Source organism: Elephas maximus, chromosome 1 (assembly GCF_024166365.1).
Source record: "Elephas maximus indicus isolate mEleMax1 chromosome 1, mEleMax1 primary haplotype, whole genome shotgun sequence".
Taxonomy (NCBI): domain Eukaryota; kingdom Metazoa; phylum Chordata; class Mammalia; order Proboscidea; family Elephantidae; genus Elephas; species Elephas maximus.
The window spans coordinates 98,451,795-98,476,231 of NC_064819.1; the positions used below are offsets into that span (position 1 = coordinate 98,451,795).

General features: G+C 40.6%; 1 pseudogene; it reads right to left on the bottom strand.

Moving 5' to 3' along the window:
* Positions 1-1,145: 1,145 nt before the first annotated feature.
* On the bottom strand, positions 1,146-23,953 carry LOC126082270 (DLA class II histocompatibility antigen, DR-1 beta chain-like; annotated as a pseudogene).
* Positions 23,954-24,437: the final 484 nt, after the last annotated feature.

Consider the following 24,437-nt stretch of genomic DNA (forward strand, 5'->3'; position numbering starts at 1 on the left):
ATAAGAGAGACTCTCAATGAGATGGATTGACATAGTGTCTGCAAAAATGGGATCAAACTCAGCACCAACTGTGAGGATGACGTTGCACTAGGCGACGTTTTGATCTGTTATGCATACGGTTGTTACGAGTGGGTGCTGATTAAGCATCACCTAACAACAACAACAGTATGACAGACGTATATTTAAGTTTTTAAGAAATTGCCAAACTGTTTTCTGAAGTGGTTGTAACATCATACATTTTCACCAGCAATGTACTGGGGTTTAGAAAGTTTTTTTTTTTTTTTAATTCTTAAGCCTATAAATAAAGATGATAGTAATAAAAGTGAAAATAATAGTAGTTATTATCTCTTTATTAATTTTATACTTTCTTTATATTTGTTGACAGAAATGAGTTTAGGATAGACCGTAATAACAACTAGAAACTCTCCATTTATCTTAAAGTAAACCTCAAATGTTTTGGTATCTCATTCTAGACTGTTTCACTGGTATCTTTAACCAACAATAATCAATACCAAAAATACGTTTACTAAAACTGATGTTTAATATGTTTTAGCATATTATAGAGTTAGTCACTCCTCGATATGCTTCTTTTTAATAAAATTCCTTTGGGAAATACAGTTTTCCTTATAAAATTAAGTATCAGCATATTAAGTTCTAAAAATCAAACAAGCAATACTCTTGCTTACTTGTTTTTTAAAATTATAATTGGGTTTATGGCTGGTATTTCATACTCAACATGTCCACGTGTGCGTGTGCGTGCACACACACACAAAGATTCAAAACACGAAAGTATGGGCCTTCGTGAAGAAATTAATTAAAAATACTGACAACCTAATAGTTCCAGACACCATGGGTTCTCATGTTTGTTTTCTTCCATCTGTAGCCCACAGGGCAAAGGTGTAGGAGACCACCATGATTTGGGTGCATTAAAAGGCTTTCTCCCAGCTCAGTGAAACATTCCTTACAGAACACAGAGAACCCAAGATAAAGCAGGTAAGGAGGCAAGGAAATATTCCAACTCCACAGCTGACTAAAATTTAGGACTATAAGAGAAAGCGATTATTGTATTGTAATGTAATCCTTTTCCCTTTTGTTTCCACTGCTTTTTCTTGAAGCTGTAGGGAAGAGATGATTTTCACTCCATGTTTATTTGAGAAAACTTTTATAAAGTAATGTGAGTAGAAGGTGGGTTCAGAGGGATGGGAAGGCGTAAGGGTTGAATAAAAAGGAAACTGGGAAAAATGAACACAAGGCACTCTAAGCCAGGGGCTGAAGAAACCCATCAAGGACGACATTTTCTGTTGAGTCACTGAACCAGGATGAAGACGCCTTCTCTTTGAGGAAGAATAAAGCTGAAGCACAAAATCTGTTCATGCTGTGAAGAAGCTGGGACAGGAGGTTCTTCCTTGAGTGTCATCATCTTCACTTCAGCTCATGTGTCCTGAAGAAGATAGAGAAGAGTGTTGTTTCCAAACCTAACTCTACAAGCAACTTCTTCTCCCCCTCTCTCAGGCCCTCAAGTTATAGCAACCCAGTCAGAAGAAAGAAAAAAATGCCTTAAGTCTTCATGACCCAAGGATTCTCTGGAGCACAGGGCTTTTAAGCAGAGAGAAAAATCTTTAGTAAAAACTGCCTGATGGAGAAGTCTGAATCCAAAGTCTTCCCTGATATTTCTGTCTCCTGTCTTGTAGCTCGACTATCGATTCTAGGAGAACCAAATCTAATTCTAAAAGAGGATTAAAGTGCATTACCTGTTGGCTGAAGTCCACAGTGTCCTAGGAAAGAGAGAGGAAGATGTATGTTTATATGATATGGAAGCACGTCTATCCCCTCATACCATGTCCTCAGTCCTAAATCTCCCTCCTGAACTTTCTCTGACACCACAACCCATGTCACACGACGGCAGAGAAGAGAGCAGAGTCTGAGAGCCTACTGTCTATGAAGCTTCTGCCACACAAATCCAGCATAATTTTTTTAGCCTCTGTGATCCCCTTTCATTTGTCCCAGGATCCTGGCCCAAGATCTCCATAGACAGTAGCCTTTCTTTTATCTGCCACAGGTTATGACCCCTATGCTTTGACAAAAGAACCATGGGCTCTTTATTTCTGGATATCCCAAAATTTGTGATTGATTGGAAAGCAAAAGCTTTATACAGGGTCACCTTTGTACAGAAAACTAACTTGAACAAAGTCATATTTCTTCCTTTGGAGAAGTCCATGGGGAATCTCAGCTACCAACAGGTGCCTTACCTTTCTGGTTCCTGAAGTGGATGAACAGCCCCACCGCAAGGAAGAGCAGACCCAGAATCAAGCCCCCGATTCCACTCAGCATCTTGCTCTGTGCAGATCCAGATTGTGCCTCTAAGAGAAGAAGCCAGCTTTAGTGATTTTTACCCCAAATTCAACTTCTGTAATTGAGATCCTGAGATTCAGAGCTTTGAGAATGGAGGAAGAAGTCTGCTCTGTAAAATAGAATAATTGGCCACTTCTGGGGAAACAAAGGTTTAAAATCACTTCAGTAGATACAAGGTTTAGGCACCGAATTCATTAAAAATTATGGTGACATGAAGTTCACCACACATCTGATGTGTGAGGAGCCTGGGACTCAGTGAGGTTAAGTAGCTTGTCTAGAGTGACAGAGCTACTAAAAGGCAGAGCTGAGATTGCATTCCCCTCAGGTCAGGAAGGGCCCTGCATTGTAGAGGACGCTTCTCTCCTCAGATCACAGTGACCATCTATACAACTCAGAGCAACAGCACAGGAAGCAGAAGCCCAGCCTAGGAAGCAGGGGCCTGGTACCCAGGGCCAAGAGGGTGACCATGTCCTGTGATATCATGAGAAGGTTCAAAACAGGAACAACCTCATTTCTGTCTGCCAGGAATAACTGTCTCCCCAGGGGATACAGGTATTTGTGGAAAGAATCACAGAGATACTACCCTCAGTGACCTGTGCTGAAGCAGAAGAGAACATGGAGCAAATGAAAACATGGCGCAGGAAGAGGAGAAACCCTACACTCAGGGATAAGCAAAGCCCCCTTTTTAGTGAGTTAAGGAACTAATGAGGTCAGAGAGCTTCTCACTCCATTCCACTGTGACAGGGCTCGTCAAGCTTGGGTGCTCCACTTGGCAGGAGTAAACCTCTCCTCTCTGAGGAATGGTTTCAAGCATCACCAGGATCTGGAAGGTCCAGTCTCCATTCTGGATCAGGCCTGTGGAGACAACCCCAGCCTCCTCTTCCTGGCCATTTCGGAACCAGCTGACTTCAATGTGGCCTGGATAGAAACCATTCACAGAGCAGACCAGGAGGCTGTGGTGCTGCAGGGGCTGAGTCTTTGCAGGATACACAGTCACCACAGGCTCAACTAGGAGAGAAAAGGCAGAGAGAGTAAGTGAGGAAGACAAGTAAGAAGACAAGTGACTCTTGTTTGGCTACTTTTCTGTGTCTCTTCAAACCCAGGCTCAAACCTTGTGTGGACCTCCTCAAAGTTGGCCATGTGTCCATATGAGTCAGTATGTTATGGGCCTTGAATTTAATCCTTACAACATGGAGTCATTAGATTTGAGAGACATGAGTAAAATCGTGGGTTTTTAAATAATTGAAATGGTTCTTCGCTGTTTATGTGTTTACAAATCTTTGCAAGCCATGTCGTTTTTAGTGAAAAGCATGATTTTTAGTGCCAAGATGGCTGGGTTCAAATCCAGGCCCTGCCTGTTACTGTATGGTCCTGGGAGAGTTTTTTTTTTTTTTATTCCTCTGTTTCTCAGCTTTCTCACATATAAAGAGGGATAATAACAGTAACTTACCTCCTAAGGTTATGCGAAAATTGATGCAATTAAAATATGCGAAACAGTGACTGGAACCTATCATTCAATATATGTTAACTTGTTATTATCCCTGTTTACTCTGAGAGAAAATGTGTTTCAAAGTAGTGTGGAGAGATTGGGGAACAGCAGTGGGATAGGTGGGGAGATAAGAGCATGAAGTCCTAGAATGCTGTCTGGATGCCTCACACCTTTAGAGCCACAGAAATGGTTCTACCACTGGGAGGCGGGAATAGACAGAGGTGATTCTCTAACTCTGTGAGTTGAGTCCCAAGGAAGCATGAGGTCTGAAGGAGGGATGAGTTAGTGAGGAAATTCATTTACTCCAAAAAGTTCTAATATTTACACTTACCTGATCATTGTCTCTCCTTTTTCAAAACAACTGTATCTAGTATTGGCATTGCCACACTTTTATAGCTGTCTCTCTTTCAAAATTGACATTTGAGTTCAGGCTACGGTCTGGGGCTCATTAAAATAGTACTTAATTCACCGGACAATCCTGGACACTAGCAGACCCTCAGTGAATACAGTTATTTTTTAATAAAAAGAAGGAAAAACTTGGGAGACAACATTTTCGCAATACCACAAAATGCTAGATTTAAGATCGGTGGTGAGTCATTACCAACAATTTTGCAATATATCTCACTTAATAAAAGTGTTCAAATTCTTAACATTGAAAATAACAGTGTAGAACTATAAACCACAAACTGGAGAAAATGCTGAGTCAAATAGCAGCAACATTAATAATCTTACTTTGTACAGAACCCATTTCTCTGAAAAAAACACTAGAACTCTAGAGAAAATAGTCAATGGATAATTCTTAGAGTGGTAATTACAGTTGGAGAATAGATACATGAAAAATGTTTAAAAGCCTCAGAAATCAAGAAGTGTAAATTAAAAACAAAAAGAAATTTTCAACTAAGTATTAGGCAATATTAAAAAAAGAGCTAACAAAGAAGACTATGAAATAAGTTATTATTAACTATACAAAGCAATAATACGTAACTAGTTAAAAACTTCTAGCATTCTTATAAAAATAGCAACATCGATATGTTAAAAATTATACTTCAAAAGAGCTATTTGCATAATTATTTCAACTACTTAAAAAATATATACATTAAAAAACCAACAAACCACAACCAACACACAAGCTCCAGAGGAGAAGCTGGATAACTGGGATCTTCTAAAAATTAAACACTTATGCTCATCAAAAGACTTCACAAAAAGAGTAAAAAGAGAACCTACAGACTAGGAAAAAATCTGTGGCTATCACAAATCAGAGAGAGGTCTAATCTCTAATCCACAAGAAAATCCAACACCTCTACGACAAAAACACAAATAATCCAATTAAAAAATGGGCAAAGGAAATGAATAGACACTTCACCAAAGAAGATGTTCAAGCGGCCAACAGACACATGAGGAAACGCTCACGATCTCTAGCCATTAGAGAAATGCAAATCAAAACCACAATGAGATGCCATCTCACCCCGGCATTACTGGCACGAATCAAAAAAACAGGAAATAACAAATGTTGGAGAGGCTGCGTGGAGATCGGAAGTCTTATGCACTGCTGGTGGGAATGCAAAATGATACGACCATTTTGGAAAATGATGTGGTGCTTCCTTAGAAAGCTAGAAATAGAAATAACATATGATCCAGCAATCCCACTACTAGGAATATATCCTAGAGTCATCACAAGAATAGACATATGCACATCCATGTTCATTGCAACATTGTTCACTATAGCAGAAAGATGGAAACAGCCTAGATGCCCACCAACAGGTGAATGGATAAACAAACTGTGGCACATACACACAATGGAGTTTTACGCAACGATAAAGAATAATGATGAATCTGTGAAGTATCTCATAACATGGATAAATCTGGAGGGCATTATGCTGAGTAAAATAAGTCAATCACAAAAGGGCAAATATTGTATGAGACCACTACTGTAAATACTCATGAAAAGGTTTACATACAAAAAGAAACAATCTTTTTTGGTTACGAGGGAGGGGAGAGGTGAGGGTGGAAAAATGCTTAATAGATAATAGATAAGTGGAAACTTTGATGAAGGGTAAGACAGTACACGATACTGGGGAAGCCAGCACAACCTGTACAAGGCAAGGTTGTGGCAGCTCCACAGACACATCCAAACTCCCTGAGGGACCAGATTGCTGGGCTGAGGGCTGTGGGGACCATGATTTTGGGGAATACCTAGCTCAATTAGCATAACATAGTTTATAAAGAATATGTTCTACATTCTCTGAGGCCTTAAAAGCCTGCGAGCCACCATCTAGGATACTCCAGTGGTCTCACCCCTTTGGGAGCAAGGAAGAATGAAGAAAACTAAAGATGCAAGGGAAAGATTAGTCCAGAGGACTAATGGACCACATCTACCATGGCCTCCACCAGACTGATTCCAGTACAACTAGATGGTGCCCGGCTACCACCACTGACTACTCTGACAGGAATCACGACAGAGGGACCCAGACAGAGCTGGAGAAAAAAGTAGAACAAAATTCTAATTCAAAAACAAGGACCAGACTTGCTAGCTTGACAGAGACTGGAGAAACCCTGAGAGTATGGCCCCTGGACACCCTTTCAGCTCAGTAATGAGGTCACTTCTGAGGTTCACGCTTCAGCTGAAGATTGAACAGACCCGTGGAAAAAACCAGACTAAAGGGGCACACCAACCCTGGGGCAGGGACTGGACGTTAGGAGGGAACAGGAAAACTGGTAATAGGGAAACTAGGGTTGAGAAGGGAGAATGCTGACATGTCGTGGAGTTGTTAACCAATGTCATAGAACAATGTGTGTACTGACTGTTTAATGAGAAGCTAGTTTGTTCTGTAAACCTTCACCTAAAGTACAATTAAAAAAAAATACATATATATGGGGGGAAAAAAAAAAACCCAACAAAAATATCAGGAAATTTAGACCTAAAAGAAGCCTCAGAAATGTCAGAAGTACCTCGGAATTTCCTTCACCTCCACCTATGAAGAGATAACTAAACAAATTACTCCAGTACTTTTTCCTCAATAAAATGCTTATGCGAATAAAGCAACAGCACACTTTTTATCTCAGGGATTTCAGAATTAAGAAGGGCTTTTTTTTTTTTTTTTTTTATGGTAAGGATAGGGGCCCTGGTGCCACAGTGGTTAAGAGCTCAGGCTGCTAACCAAAATGTTGGCAGTTTGAATCTACCAGCTGTCCTTGGAAACCCTATGGGGCAGCTCTACTTTGTCCTATGAGTCAGAGTCTACTCGATGGCAGAATCATACATACATACATCATGCCAAGGATAGTCTGTGACTAACCTCACATTATCCCAAATGTTTACTTTCCCATCTCCCCTCTTCCCTCAGCTCTCCCCACGATGGTCCAGAGGACAACCTGATGGCCTCCCTACTGCCTCCACACCCCCTTCCCCAGAGGCATATTTTCTTTTCCTCTGCTCCTTCATACCTCAGGAACACACATACACACACACTTCCTTCCTTTGCCCTCTCACACACCTCCCCCCCAACTCTTGCTTCCTCTGTTCTCTCACACACAAGGCTCACACCATACACACACACACACCGTACCTTCTACTGCCCTCTCACACCCCAGGCCTGTGCACACACATGCTCTCTCCCTTCCTCTGCCCTCTCACATCTCAGGCACACACACGCATGCAAGCACACACACACACACACTCTCTCTCTCACTTCTTCTGCCCTCTCACACCCTGGCCCACCCCAACATTCCCTTCCTCTGCCCTCTCACACCCAGACCCACACCACGCCACGTACACACACACACATTCACACACTCTCCCCTGCTTGCAGGTACCCCCCACCCCCCTTGCTCACCTCACTGCTGCACCGTGAGGCTCTCCATAACCCTGTAGTTCTGTCTGCAGAACCTATTCACTGCTGCTCACCTGTTATTCAGGATCTCCTTCTGGCTGTTCCAGTACTGGACATCTGGCTGCCCCAGTGCTGTCACCACTTCGAACTCCCCCACGTCGCTGTCGAAGCGCACATACTCTTCCTGGTTATAGACGAATCTCTGCACAAACCGCACCTGCTTCTTCTGGTTGGTGAAATGACACTCAGACTTAGCCTGTTCCAGGAAATATGCTGTGGAGACAAGAAATAGTTATGGGCGGCGTCTCTGGAAGAAACTGACGGTAAAGCCCACCAGTGAGCGTCCCTTGGTGTGAGGTGATGGCACTAAAATCTCTTGATGGGCTCCACCCACAACACCAAACCACCAGTCTGTGCGGCTTCAACTTTCATCTGCCTGATCCTGACTGAGGCCACACAGGGCAGAGGACACCTGCTTGTTCCCAGGTCCTTTGATCCACTCCTGCTTAGGTGCTTTGCTGGAGACCTCCAAGTTGGAGCCAGATGAAAATTTACCCCCATCCTGGCAGTCTATACCACCTTTTCCTGAAGCCTCCCCTCCTCTCACCTCCGAGGGTTCTTCACCTGTTCCTCTAAACACTTCCCACCTCCTCCATTCTGTAGACACTTCTTCAGTCCTGACCTGTGCCAGCCCTGTGCTTTCCCCCTGGGAATCCAAAGGAGGGAAAAGTAGATTTCTCCTGTCCACTCTGGGAGCTTCAATTGTAGTGAAAATGACAGATAAAAGCCAAAGACACAAGAATTTGTACAGGAGGGAGAACTGTTATAAAAGGAAAACTGAGGAGTTCCATACAGAGGATAATGGTATGATCTAGATTGCCTTAGGATGCCACAGAAGGAAGGACCCGCTGAAAAGTGACTTTTAAGATAATGTTATGGATTGAATTGTGCCCCCTCCCCTCAAGAAAAAAAATGTGTTGTAAATCCAAATCCCTATTCCTGTGGTTATAATCCCATTTGGGAATGGGTTTTCTTTGTTATGTTAATGACACTGTATTAATGTAGGTTTGTCTTAAGTCAATCTCTTTGGAGATATAAAAAGAACAGATTGATCAAGCCAGGAAAGCAAGCAGAGATGGAGGAAGAGAGATGCCAAGCCACATGAAGATCCCTAAGGAACAGAAGCTCAAAAGAGTCATAGACCTTCCTCTAGAGCCAACAGAGAGAGAAAGCCTTACCCCGAGAGCCACCACACTGAACTCGAACTTCTATTCTCTTAACTGTGAGAAATTCCATTTGTTAAAGCCACTCACTTGTGGTGTGTCTATTATAGCAGCACTAGATAACTAAGATAGATGACATGAAATGTTAAGTCGATGTGACCTAAGAGAAGGGCGTGTGTGTGAGTTTGGGCTAAAAGAGAGGCATATTTCAGATAAAGATAGTACCACGTGCAAAAGCTTGAAAGAATCGATGAACTTCTTCAAGAAACCTGAAGACAAGAGTTCACTGAAGTACAGAGAGTGAGGGGAAAGGAACAGAAAGTATTAGATGGGAGAAATCACATTGAGCCAGGTACTTAAAAGCCTTGTAGGAGATGTTAGGATCTTGGATTTATACTAAATGTCAGTTTGTCATACTGTGGTGGCTTCCATATTGCTGTGATGCCAGAAGCTATGCCACCGGTATTTCAAATACCAGCAGGGCCACCCATGGTGGAGCTTTCAGACCAGAACACACTAGAAAGAAGTTGGCAGTCTACTTACGAAAAATTGGCCAATGAAAACCTTATAAATAGCAGCAGAACATTGTCTAGTGTAGCGTCAGAAGATGAGCCCCTCAGGTTGGGAGGCACTCAAAATACAACTGGGAAAGAGCTGCCTCCTCAAAGTACAGTCGACCTTTATGACATGGATGGAGTCAAGCTTTTAGGGCCTCCATTTGCTGATGTGGCACAAATCAAAATGAGAAGAAACAGCTGCAAACATCCGTTAATAATCTGAACATGGAATGTACGAAGTATGAATCTAGGAAAATTGGAAGTCGTCCAAAAGGAAATGGACCCCATAAATATCAATATCCTAGGAATCAGTGAGCTGAAATAAATTGGTATTGGCCATTTTGAATTGGACAATCATAAGCTCTACTATGCCAGAAATGACAAATTGAAGAGGAACGGCAACAATTCATTACCATCAAAAAGAACATTTCAAGATCTATCCTGAAGTACAACAGTGGCAGTGATAGAATAATATCTATATGGCTAAAAGGAAGACCTATGATTATTATCCAAACTTACCCATTACCCACTAATGCCAAAGATGAGGAAAAGGAAGATTTTTACCAACTTCTGCAGCCTGAAATTGAACAAACATGCACTTAAGATGTATTGATAATTACTGGTGATTGGAATGAGAAAGCAAAAAAAAAAAAAAGAAGGATTGGTAGTTGGAAAATATGGCCTTGGTGACAGAAATGATGCCGGAGATCACATGATAGAATTTTGCAAGACCAACGACTTCTTCATTGCAAATGCCTTTTTTCAACAACATAAGCAATGGCTATAAGCATGGACCTCACCAGGCAGAATACACATCTGTGGAAAAAGATGACGGAAAAGCTCAATATCATCAGTCAGAATAAGGCCAGGGGCAATTGTGGAACAGACCCCCAATTGTTCATATGCAAATTCAAGTTGAAACTGAAGAAAATTAGAGCAAGTCCACCAGAGCCAAAATGTGACCTTGAGTATATTCCACCTGAATTTAGAGACCATCTCAAGAATAGATTTGACCCATTGAACACTAATGACTGAAGGCCAGATGAGTTGTGGGATGACATCAAGAACATCATACATCAAGAAAACAAAAGTTCACTGTTTTAGTTATTTAGTGCTATTATAACAGAAATGTCACAAGTGGATGGCTTTAACAAAGAGAAGTTTATTTTCTGACAGTAAAGTAGGCTAAAAGTCCAATTCAGGGTGTCAGCTCCAGGGGAAGTCTTTCTCTCTCTGTCGGCTCTGAAGGAAGGTTTTTCTCATTAATCTTCCTCTAGACTAGGAGCTTCTCTGCCCAGGAACCCCAGGTCTAAAGGACGTGCTCTGCTCCCAGTGCTTCTTTCTTGGTGGTACGAGGTCCCCAACTCTCTGCTTGCTTCCCTTTCCTTTTATCTCCTTAGAGATAAAAGGTGGTGCAGGCCACACCCCAGGGAAACTCCCTTTACATTGGATCAGGGATGTGACCTGGTAAGGGTGTTACAATCCCACCCTAAACCTCCTAACATAAAATTACAATCACAAAATGGAGGACTACTACAGAATACTGGTAATCATGGCCTAACCAAGTTGATACACACATTTTTTTGGGGGGGGGGCCATAGTTTAATCCATGACAGTCGCTAAAAAGACAGGAAAGAAAGAAAGACAAAAATGGATGTCAGAGGAGACTCTGAAACTGGCTCTTCAATGTCGAGTAACTAAAATAAATGGAAGAAATCATGAAGTAAAAGAGCTGAACAGAAGATTTTGAAGGGCAACTTGAGAAGACAAAGTACCATAATGAAATGTGCGAAGACCTGGAGTTAGAAAACCAAAAGGGAAGAACGTTCTCAGCATTTCTCAAGTTGAAAGAACTGAAGAGAAAATTCAGGCCTTGAGTTGCAATGTTGAAGGATTCTACAGGGAAAACAGTAAACAATTCAAGAAGCATCAAAAGAAGATGGAAGGAATATACAGAGTCACTCTACCAAAAAGAACTGGTCAACATGCATCCATTTCAGAAGGTAGTATATGATCAGGAATTGATGGTACTGAAGGAAGAAGTCTAAGATGCAGTGAAGGCATTGGTGAAAAACAAGGCTCCGGGAATTGATGGAATATCAGTTGAGATATTTCAACAAACAGATGCAGCGCGGAAGTGTTCGCTCATCTATGCCAAGAAATTTGGAAGATAGCTTCCTGGCCAGCAAATTGGGAGAGATCCATATGTACGCCCCTTCCAAAGAAAGATAATTTAACAGAATGCAGAAATTATCAAACAATACACAAGTAAAATTTTGCTGAAGATCATTCAAAAACAGTTACAACAATACATCAACAGGAAAGTGCCAGAAATTCAAGCTGGATTCTGAAAAGGATGTGGAATGAGGGATATCATTGCAGAAAATACCAGAATGATGTTTACCTGTGTTTTATAGACTATGCAAAGGCATTTGATTGTGTGGACCATAACAAATTATGGATAACATTGGGAAGAATGAGAATTCCAGAACACTTAACTGTGCTCATGAGGAACATATATATAGACCAAGAGGCAGTCATTCAAACAGAACGAGGGCATACTGCATGGTTTAAAGTCAGGAAAGTTTTGTCAGGGTTGTATCCTTTCACCAAACTTATTCAATCTGTATGCTGAGCAAATAATCCAAGTAGGTGTACTATATGAAGAAGAACGGAGCACAGGGATTGGAGGAAGACTCATTAACAACCTGCTTGCCGAAAGTGAAGAGAACTTGAACCATTTACTGATGAAGATTAAAGACTAGAGCCTTCAGTATGGATTACTACTCAGCATAAAGGAAACAAATATCCTCACAACTGGACCAGTAAGAAACATCACAATAAAGAGAGAAAATATTGAAGTTGTCAAGGATCTCATTTTCCTTGGATCCAGGATCAATGCCAATGGAAATAACAGTCATTGTACTGGGCAAATCTGTTGCAAAAAACCTCTTTAGATGTGACTTTGAGGACTAAGGTGCACCTGACCCAAGCCATGGTATTTTCAATTGCCTCATATGCGTGCAAAAGCTGGGAAATGAATAAGAAGACTGAAGAAGAATTGATGTATTTGAATTGTGGAGTTGGCGAAGAACATTGAATATACCATGGACTGCCAGAATAATGGACCAATTTGTCTTGGAAGAAGTATAGCCAGGATGCTCCTTAGAAGCAAAGGTGGCAAGACTTCATCTCATGTACTTTGGACATGCTATCAGAAGGGACCCTGGATAAGGACATCATGCTTGGTAAAGTAGAGAGTCAGCAAAAAAGAGGAAGACTATCAAGGAAATGGATTGACACAGTGGTTGCAATAAAGGGCTCAAACATTGCAATCCTTGTGAGGATGGCACAGGACTGGGCAGTGTTTTGTTCTCTTGTACATAGAGTCAAAGTCACTCCTAGTCGGAACCAACTTGATCACACTTAAAAAAAACGACAACAATAGGAAATTAGAAACTATTGCATTAAGCAGATTAAAACCATGATCCAATACAGGTCACCTATCCCTTACCTATATTTCAAAATGCAAAGATCTCAGACCACACACAAAAAAAAAAGTCAGTGCCAAAACTCATTTGGCAAATCTGACCTGATGAAGTAAGGGGTCAGATGTATCTCACAGCTCTGATGTACCATATATAAGCTTCTGTATAATTCTTCTGGGTTTTATTTTTAAGTGTGATTGAACTATAAACTGTGAAAATGTAAAAAAAGTTAAAGAATAACCTTGTAGTTTGAAATGATAAAGATAAAAGGATGCATCAGACATTATTACAGAATGTAGAATTACTGCAGGCTTTTGAGGCATTATACCAAAAAATACTTATGACAGTCAACACCATGTATGATTAACAATATAAAGGCAAGTTGTTGAAAGTTAGCAGAGATGGTGATGACCAAACCAAAAAAACCAAACCTGTTGCCATCGAGTCGATTCTGACTCATAGCAACCCTACAGGACAGAGTAGAACTGCCCCATAAAGTTTCCAAGGAGCGCCTGGTAGATTTGAACTGCAGACCTTTTTGTCAGCAGCCGTAGCATTTAACTACTATGCCACCTGGGTTCCCTGGTGATGACCGGAACTCATGAAATAGTTAAGATCTTGAACTTGCCTTGATTGAATAAATGCAACAACAAAGCAGTAAATTTCCTAGCATTTTGGCAGGGAAACAAGCTAAAATAAACCATGAAAAAGTGAACTGGAAGGTTTGTGTATGTGAGTCCAGAACTTTTAGAAGCAGCACAGTGTAAGCAAGTGTTTGCAACCTTGGCCCTATTGACATTTTGGACTGAATAATTCTTCGCTGCGGGGGACTCTCCTATGCTTTTAGGATGTTTAGCAGCATGGAGAGTTTATATACACTAGATTCCAGTAAAGTCTCCCCAGTTGTGACAAAGGGAAATGTCTCCGGAAATTGCCAAGCCCCTCCGGGGGGAGAACCACTGGAGAAAACCATGTGAAAAGTCTGTGGTGAAAAAAAAAAAAAAATTTTTTTTTTTTTTTTTTTGAAAAAGCCAATGCTAATTATGAAGTAGGTGAAAATTGCATGGAAAATTTTTCCAGTATTATATCTGACGAAAACCTTAGTCCAGAACAAATGTATTTTGCTGAAATAAAGATTTGTACTGGGACTGGATTCTTACAAACAAACAAAAAATTCATGATGTCTAAAGAGAGAGTGTAAGAACCTATTGTGGATTCTGCCAACAGGTGTGCTAACTCTACAAGTTCTCCCAAACAAAGTGCACAGCGCTCAATGTCACTGAATTATCTGTGCAGAAAGTGTTAAATTGGTGTATGTTTTGTTGTGTATATTTTCACCAAATTAAAAACAAACAGGGGACAATCAATAGAAAAAGCCAAAATCCAGCACACCTGAAAGGAGTATTTCACTTGTGCATTAATTTTCAAAAAGGAAAACATGGAAAAGCAGAGATATGATTTCCGATTGGTTTATTAATCACTTTGTATCGGTGGCTGAAGCTCATTATAGACAAGCTGAATGGGAGAAAACTATAAAATTTTATTGTCTCCGTATAACTGCTCCACGCATACTCCTCTTGAACTCTGTGTAAAAAGTGAAGTTTATGGGTTTTAATTTCTCCCAGTGATAACATCTCTATCAAAGTCTCTGTCCAAGGATTCTTTTATTGAAGAAACTCCTTGCCATCCAGTCTATTCCAACTCATAGTGACTATAGGACAGAGTGGCAGTGCCCTATTGGATTTCCAAGGGTGTAATCTTTATGAAAAGAAGCCCTAGTGGTACGATGGTTAAGCACTAAGGTTGCTTACCAAAGGGCTGATGGTTTGAACCCACCTGCCGCTCCTTGGGATAAAAGACCCAGGGATCTTCTCCCATAAAGATTTCAGCCTGGGAAACTGTTTGGGGGCAGTTCTACTCTGTCACGTACGCTTGCGATGATTCTGAATCGACTCCACAGCACACGACAGCAAAAACGATCTTTACGGAAGCAGATTCCACATGTATCTCCTGTGGAGAGGTTGGTGGGTTTGAACCACTGACATTTCGGTTAGTAGTCCAGTGTTATAAACATTTTTTTAAAAAATTTATGCTTGCTGCAGTTTACAGATGTCTGGGAATCGAAAACTTTCTGAAAAAAGTCAATTACTAGGGTTTTTTAAGATGTTAACCCTCCCCCCGCAAAAAACCTAAAAAACTTAAACCCGTTGCTGCCAAGTCGGTTCTAACTCGTAGCTACCCTTTAGGACAGAGGAGAACTGCCCTACAGAGTTTCCAAGGAGCGCCTGGTAGATGCAAAGTGCCGACCTTTTGGTTAGCGGCCGTAGCTCTTAACCACCATGCCGCCAGGGTTTCCTGTTAAGATGCTAGTAATTGATAAATCAACCTTAAGAAACGTTTGGCGCAGACTTTCGGCTATGCTGAATTGGCCAAAGAGCTAGCAGATGAAGGTTTTAAAAACTGTCATGCCACTAATGAGGAAAAAATTATATCAAACCTCAATATATGACGAAAGTTTATCAGGGAAAAGTTTAAATCAGAGGAAGCTGACATCAAAATTACTGAGCACTGGCAATGGGCCCCTGTTGGGCTTTCCTGGAGTGACGGGAGCGTGGCAGTGGTGACATGGAGAGCTCAGGTAGAAAGTTCCCCAAAGATGATATGCCAAGAGTAGGGGATCAGTCAATTAACAGCCTTGAGCAAAGTGCATTCACCACGGAGCTGAACAGTATCGCAGCTTCCTCAGTGAGGGAGACACTGGTGACACAGAACTGCAATGGTGCTGCAAGGAGTCTTTAAAATGACAGCCTAGTGAGTGATGCTTCATCCTTCGTGAATTTCATTCCTTGAAAAAATGAATTGCCCAACCCAACTTGATGAGGAAGATAGTAATGACCCGGACGTACTTACTACTCTGAGATCCTCAAGCACTAGGATGTAGTAAGTATGGATATGTATTAGCTTCATATTTAGCTTAATGTGAGCCATGTGTAAGTCTGAAGTATTACTGAATATTTTTTCTAAGAAAAATGTGTAGGAATATTTATCCCATTGTTTCATTTGTCATTTTCTTATTATGAAAACCAGATACTATATATTGCTATTATTCCATAAGTGTGAGCGTTCATAGGTTTGGGTATAGAAATATTGATGTGTTTGGTTATAGATTACTGCCTTTTATCCCATTGAAGGTGTCTGTAATTAATTGGGAAAATTTATTTTTAAAATCATTCTAATCCCCATTTTTAATATTCTATATATTTTTTTATAGGGTCACTATGAGTTGGAATCGACTCGACAGCAGTGGGTTAATTTCCAAAGGACATCTGGCTCTCAGAATTTCAGAAATGGACTTCTACATCTGTATAAGTTTTCAAACATCACTGACAACAGAGTAAAGAGTGAAGTGGATATGGAAAAAGGCAAGAGCAGAAGAAAAGAGATGAGTTTGGGGGCTTCTGGAATAACCCAGGCACAGGATGACAGTGGCTTGAACAAGGGCAGTAGACTGATACCTAGAAGGTGGCGGGCAGATTTGAGAGCTATTTTGGAAGTAGCGTCCATGGATATGTGGATGGAGAGAAAAATAATAGCTTGCACTGAAGTAAGAGTACAGTGTAGCAGGCACTATCCCTAAAGCGCATGTATCACCTATTTTAATCCTCAGAACAACTCCAGGAAGGTGATATTATTTTCCTCGTTTTACAATTGAAGCAACTAAAGCACAGAGGGGCTACATAACTTGCCCGTAATCAAATATGTCACGGGAGGTGAAGCGAGGATTAGAATTCAGGAAATCTGGCTCCGCAGTCCTAGCATTTCACCAGGACACTATTCTAACTTCCTGCAAGTGATTAATTACGTATTCTGTGCCTTGTGCCACAGCTCCCTTGCCAGTGTCCTTCTTAGATTGATAGTGACCTCACAATTCCAAAATTCAGAGGCATCAATTCTTCTTCTATCTTCCTTATGTATTGGCCCCCTTTCGCATGCATACGAGGTGATTGAAAACACCATGGCTTGGGTCAGGGGCATCTTAGTCCTCGAGGTGACATCTTTGCTTTTTAATACTTTAAAGAGGGTTTTTTTTGCAGTAGATTTGCCCAATACAATGCGTCTTTTGATTTCTTGACTGATGCTTCCATTGGCATTGATTGTGGATCCAATTAAAATGGCATCCTTGACAACTTCTGTCTTTTCTCCCCTTATCAAGATACTGCTCATTGGTCCAGTTGTGAGGATTTTTGCTTTCTTTATGTCGAGGTGCAATCCATACTGAAGGCTGTGGTCTTTGATCTTCATCAGTAAGTGCTTCAAGTCTTCCTCACTTTCAGGAAACAAGGTTGTCTCATCTGCATATTGCAGGTTGTTAGTGAGTCTCCCCCTAATCCCTATGCCACATTCTTCTTCATATAGTACAGCCTTTTGGATTATTTGTTCAGCATACAGATTGGATAAGTATGGTGAAAGGATACAACCCTCACACACAGCTTTCCTGACTTGAAACCACACAGCATCCCCTTGATCTATGTACAGGTTCCTCATGAGCACAGTTAAGTGTTCTGGAATTCCCATTCTTTGCTATGTTATCCATAATTATCACTCACACAGTTGAATGCCTTTGCATAGTCAATAAAACACAGGTAAACATCTTTCTGATATTCTCTGCTTTCACCTAGGATCCATCTGACATCAACATTGATATCCCTCGTTCCACAGCCACTTCTGAATACGGCTTGAATTTCTGGCAGTTCCCTGTTGATGTACTGCTACAAATGCTTTTGCGTGATCTTCAGAAAAATTTTACCTGCGTGTGATATTAATGATATTGTTCAAAAATCTCCACATTTGTTTGTATCACTTTTCTTTGGAATAGGCATAAATATATATCTCTTCCTGTTGGTTGGCCAGGTAGCTGTCTTCCTAATTTCTTGGTATAAGTGAATGAACACTTCTACAGTTGTATCAGTTTGTTGTGTTTCAACAAACAGATGATCCTTGTGTACTTGGTATGAATCCCACTTGGTTGGGGTGTATAGTTTTGTTTTGTTTTGTTTTATATGATGCTGAATTCTATGGGCAGAATTTTGTTGAGAAATTTTGCATGCATATCCATGAGAGATATTGGTTTGTAATTTTCTTTTTTTTGTGTGGTGTCTTTGCCTAGTTTTGGCATCAGGGTTATGCTGGCTTCATGGAATGGATTTGGAAATATCTCTTCCTTTTCTATGTTCTGTGTAGTAGAACTGAGTAGTAGTGATGTGAGGTCTTCTCTGAATATTTGGTAGAGTTCTCCAGTGAAGCCATCTGGGCCAGGGCTTTGTTGTTTTGTTGTTTTGGAAGGTTTTTTTTTGTTGTTGTTGTTACTTATTCAGTCTCTTCTTTTGTTAGTCTATTCTTCATTTCATTTATTTCTGCCCTGACCTGTATTATTTCCTTTCTTCTGGTGGCTGTGGGCTCCTTTTGCTGTTCTCTATTTGTTTGAGCTGTGTAGCCAATGTTTTGATTTTGTTCCTTTCTTCTTTTTTGATGTGTGCCTCTATTACTATAAATTGGCCTCTGAGGACTGCCTTTGCTGTGTCCCAAAGGTTTTGGTATGACATGTTTTCATTCTCGTTTGATTCCAGGAATTTCTTTTTTTTTTTTTTTTTTTTATTGTGCTTTTAGTGGAAGTTTACAGTTCAAGCTAGTTTCTTATACAAAAATTTATGCACACATTGTTATGTGACCCTCGTTGCTCTCCCTACAATGTGACAGCATACAGGAGCTGCCTATTTAGTCTCATGTATCTACTTGAGCTAAGAAGCACTAGTATCATTTTATGTCTTATAGTCCAGTTTAAAGATTCTAGATTTTTTTTTTATTCCATTTTTGATTTCTTCTATTACTCTGTAAAAGCAGGGTGTTATTCAGTTTCCATGTATTTGATTTTTTTTTTCCTTGCTCTTCCTGATATTAATGTCTATTTTTATGGCATTGTGATCAGAGAAGAGGCTTTGTATTATCTCAGTGTTTTGGATTTTGTTGAGGGTTCTGTTTTTGGCCTAGGATGTCTATTCTGGAGGACGTTCCAATTGTGTTGGAAAAGAATTTATCCTTTGCTGCTGTTGGGTGCTGTGTTCTATAGATGTCTACGAGGTCAAGTTGGTTGATCGTGGCCTTTAGGTCTTCCGTATCTTTTTTGAGTTTCTTTCTAGATGTTGTGTCCTTTACTAAGACAGGTGTACTGAAATCTCCTACAACAATTTTATAACTGTCAATTTCTCTTTTCAGTGCTGTTAGAATTTGTATTATGTATTTTGTAGCTCTTTCATTGGGTGCATAGATATTTATTATAGTTTTGTCTTCATGGTGGATTGTCCCTTTAATCATTATATAATGTCCTTCCTAGTCTTTTTTGGTAGATTTTGCTTTAAAGTTTATTTTATCTGAGGTTAGTATTGCCATTCCTGCTGCTTTTTGGTTGCTGTTTGCTTGATATGTTTTTTTCCATCCTATGATTTTTAATATATTTACGTATTTTAGACAGCATATTGATGGGTCTTGTTTTTTTTTTTTTTAATCCATTCTGTCACTTTTTGGTTGCATTTAAGCCATTTATGTTCAGTATGATTATTGATAGCTGTGAGTTTATTGCTGTCATTCTGTAGTGCTTTTTTTTTTTGGTGGTGCTGACGTTTTCTTTGTTCCTCTTACTCTCCTGTGCTGAATTCCTTTTGTTTGTAGGGTTTTTTTTTCTTGTTTCTTTTGTTTTTGTAGATTTTGTGTTTATTGAGACTATTATTTTGATGAGTAGGTTTGTCAACTTTTTTTATGATTACCTTCAAATTTACTTCTATCTTCCCAAGTTTAAACCAGTGTTTTATTACTTGATATCACCTTGACTTCTCCATTTGAACATTCTATACCTACACCATTTATTTCCTCTTTTATTGTCCTGATGTTGTCATTTACAGATTGACCTCTCCAGTTCCTTGTTGTAAATCCTTTAGTTTTGTTTTATCCTTGAGAGTTCATTTCCTTGGTTGGTATCTGGCTGGTGCTGTGCTGTGTCCTAGATTCAGGTTGTTGTCTGATGTTGTTTGTTCTTTAACCAAAGGACTACCTTTAATAATTCATGTAAGATTGTTTTGGTTTTTACATATTCCCTTAATTTCTGTTTATCTGGAAATGCCCTAATTTTGCCATCATATTTGAGCAAGAGTTTTGCAGGATATATTACTCTCAGTTGGCAATTTTTTTTCAAGGTTTTATATATGTCAGTCCATTGCCTTCTTGCCTGCATGGTTTCTGCCCACTAATTACAGCTTTGTTTTATTGTTTTCCCTTTGTGACTCTTTGTTTTTCTCGAGCTGCTTGCAGGATTCTTTCTTTGTCTTTGGTTTTAATGATTACGATTATGAAAAGTCTTGGTGATTTTTGGGGGGGGCCTATCTTATGTGGGTTATGTTGAGCTTCTTGGATGGTCAGCTTTTCATCTTTCATGATATTAGCAAAGTTTTTCTGTCAGTATATCTTCAATGATCCTCTCTGTGTTTTCCATCCTTTCCCTGTTATGGAACTTTGATCACACACAAATTTTTGCTTTTGATTGTATCCCATATGGTTCTCAGGGTTTCTTCATTTTTTTCATTCCTTTCTCTGATTTTTTTTCAAACAAAGTGGTATCCAGGAATTTATCTTCAATTTTGCTGATCCTGTCTTCCATTGTTTCATATTTGCTCCTAAAACCTTCTATTGCATTGTCCATTTTTAAAATTTCTTGTTTATCTTTTGGATTTCTAATTGCTGTTTTTGTATGATTTCTAGATGTGCATATATTTTGACATTTTGTCCCTTTATTATTTTCCGAATTCTTCCATTGCTTTGTCTGTGTTTTCCCTGATTTTGTCTGTTCTTTCCTTATTTTTGTCGGCATTTTCCTTCATCAGTTTCCTAATGTCTTGGAGAGTCCTCAATATTAGAGTCTTGAATTTCCTGTCAGGTAGTTCCAGTGCCTTTTCTTCTACCAGAAGATCATCTGTTGTTTTATTTTTGTCAATTTCTGGAGCCATCCTGTCCTTTTTTTTTTTTGTATGTTTTGATAGTGTCTGCTGTCTGCAGGACATTTAAGAATTATTTTCTTTGTTTATTGATTGTAGATTTGTTTGTTTCATCCAGCTTTTTCGCTTTGTTATGTCTGGGCAGGAGGGCTGGGCATGTTTTGTTGCTTGGTGGTCTGTGTACATGATATTTCTCACCACCTTGTCCAGGAGGGCATGGCCAGTTTCTCAACTATGGTGTAGCAGGGCAGGTCCAGTGGGGGGGGGAGGGGCAGGAATGGGTTGTTTGTGGCATGAACTGGGGCCCGAGTGGGCAGGGCTGGTCAGACTGTGCAGGGCAGGGTCTGGGGGCCCAGAGGTCTGTGTTGATGCCACTTGGGGCATGGTGCTCAGCACGTGGTGCAGATAGGAAGGAAGGGAGAGGATATGATGTGTGGAGTTAAGTGGGCGAGAGACAGAAGAGAGAGAAACAGAAAAAAAAAAAAAAGCCAAAAACTGAAGGAAAAATAAAAAAAGTAAATAAAATTTGGTGGGTGGGGGCAAGGCAGGCCTGGCAAGGTTGTGTGCTGGTGGCTTTCCAGCCAAGTGGTGCAGTTTGGCCTCTTGAGAAGGGGCATGGGCAGCACATGGGGCTAGATGTGGGGAGAAAGGATAGGAAAGAAGGGAAAGAGAGTGAAGAAACAAAACAATGAAAACAACATAAAAAAAAATATGGTGCTGGGGAGCTGACCATTGGGGGCAGGGCAGAATTTGGGTGACGGTGAGCTGATGTCTCTTTTGCCGGGAGGCATGGCACAGCCCATTGGGAAGGGGTGGAGGCAGCACAGGGCCTACATGGGAGGAAGAAGGAAAAGAGAGATGGGAAATATAAAGTAAAAGTAAAAATATTGCGCCAAGGTAGCCGGCCTGTGGGGGCAGCACAGATCTGTGCAATCTGTGTGCCAGAGGCTCTCTATTTGAGTGGTACAGCACAGCCATCAAGAAGGAGGGGGGCAGTGCATGATGCTAGATGAGTGGAAGAAAGGAAATAAGAGAAGGTAGAGAGAGAGAGAAAGACAGAGAGAGAGAGAGAGAGATGAAACAGCAAAATGAAAAAAGGACAAAACCAACCAACCAAACAAACAAAAATGGGGGCAACAGAGCTGGTTGGTGGCAACTGTGCAGACTTGGGGAGGCTGTGTGCAATGACTGTCTAGGCTAGTGGTGCAGCATAGCCCTTTGAGAAGGGGCAGTGGCCACATATAGGGCTATGTGGGTGGGAGACAGGAAAGGAAGAAAAGGCGAGAGAGAAGAAACTGGAAAAAAAATGGTGCTGAGTGAGCCTGCTGGTGGGGGTGACATGCATCTGGGGAGGCTGAGTGCCAGTGGCTGTCTAGCCAAGAGGTGTGGGACAGCTCATCAGGAAGGGGAGGGGATGGCACATGGGGTTATCAGAGTGGGGAGAAAGGAAAGAAGAGACAGAGAGAGAAGAAATAAAAGAAAGGAAAAAAAATCAATAACAACAGCAACAGCAAAAATGGTGCTGAAGGAGCCAACCTGTGGGGTTGGGCATGATCGAGTGCTTTATCCATTCATTTGATACTTAAGATTCCAGGATTGATGTTTGTATCTGTTTTACTTAGTTTTTTGGGTCTTTGCTGCAGAGGGACAGCATGGTGCTTCTGTCTACAGTGCCATGTTGTCTCCGCCTCCCACGTCCTCCTTCTTGAAACAAATTTACTTTCCTTGGCTTCTATGCATCATCACATTTTCTTTGATTTTCTCCAACATCACTAGTACATGTTCTCAATCTCCTTGGCTGACTCATTCTTCTTTGATCTACTTTTAATATAAAGATGACTCTGTGTTTGGCCTTTGACCCTCTTCTTGTTTTCTAGTCATATTGTCTCTCCCTATGTAACGTCTTGTACTTTCTACCAATTTTATATGATCCATGTATTGATGACACCAACTTCTGTATCTCCAGCCTTAGACTCTCCATAAGCTCAAGTTTCATATATTTATTTGGCCTCTCGACCTCTCGTAAATGTCAAAATGACATATCAAATGTCACTTAAACAAAACATTTATTTATAGCCTCCAACTTCAAATCATTTCTTCCCTTGATCTTCCCTGTCTCAGTAATGAGCACCAACATCCACCTAGTTTTTCAAGACAAAATTGCTAGAGATAAGCTTGATGTTCTGCTTTTCCTCACCACTCACATTTTATCTACCAATAAGTAAGGCCAAATCTGCTCATTTTTCTCCGTCTTTATCGCTACAATGCTAAACAAAGCCACAAGCATGTCCTCCCTGGAGAATTCTACTATGTTCTAAATGGTCTTCTGGCCTCCATTTGTGAAACCTACAATCCATTCTACACATAGTAGCTAGACTTATTTAAAAAAACAAATATAAATTATCTCTCCATTGGCTTTACCTGTCTCTTTAAATAAAATTTTAAATTTCTTACCATGGCTGTCAGGGCCTTCAATGATTTGGCAACTGACTCCCCCCAATCGCTCTAGCCTTCCTTCTCATCCTTAAATACAGCAAATATCCTACCACACTTCGACTTTTCTGTAGTTCCCTCTCCCTGGAGCACTTGTCCTTTAGATCTTCACATGGCTGGCTTCTTATCATCATTCATGTCTCAGCTAAATGTCACTTTCTCAGGCAGAGTTCCCTAATCACTTGTCGTGGAAAGAATTTGGGATCCATACAATAAAGATAGGTAATCACTGAAGAAAATACCACATTTTTTTTTAAAGACCATCACTTCATGTGCCCTGGACACAGTGACAAAGTTAACTCTTTCCCTAACTTAACCCAACCCCTAATAGCTACCACCCAAGGTGTGCACTTACATCGGGTGTCCCTGGACAAAGCCAGAGGAGGGCTCAGCACCATCAGTATCAGTATCAGAGCTGTCATCCCGGTGCCCCTGGGGAACCACAAGCACACCATGCTGGAGAACAGGAGAGCACAGGGTAAGAGAGAAGCAGGCAGGTCTCCCTCAGTGAGGCCTATGACCCTCCTCCACTCCCATCCGGAATAATAGCAACCAAGAAACTCATCGCTTTGCCTTTGGATTGGGTAACCTCAGTGCTGAGAACCAATCAGCATCTGAGAGAAATAGCATCATCAGTTGCTGGGCAATGATTTAGTATTTAAGTCCTCTTCTGAAATTTAGATTTTCCTTCATTAAGAGGATTATTTCAATTTAGTACTTTAAGGATTTGATCCAACTGCATCTGTGAGCCAGCTCTGTGCTGGTCAGTGATGTGTACATACAAGTTTAAGCCATTTAGTTGACTTAGTCTCTCCTATGGTTGGGGACAGCTGTTTGGATAAGAATATGTGTCTAGGGGTAGAGGTGGTAGAGGAAAGATGACTGCAAATCAGAATACCTTTAATCTTTAATCCTAATCAGCATAATTTAGTGCTGTAGATTCGGGAAAATTAACTTTTCACA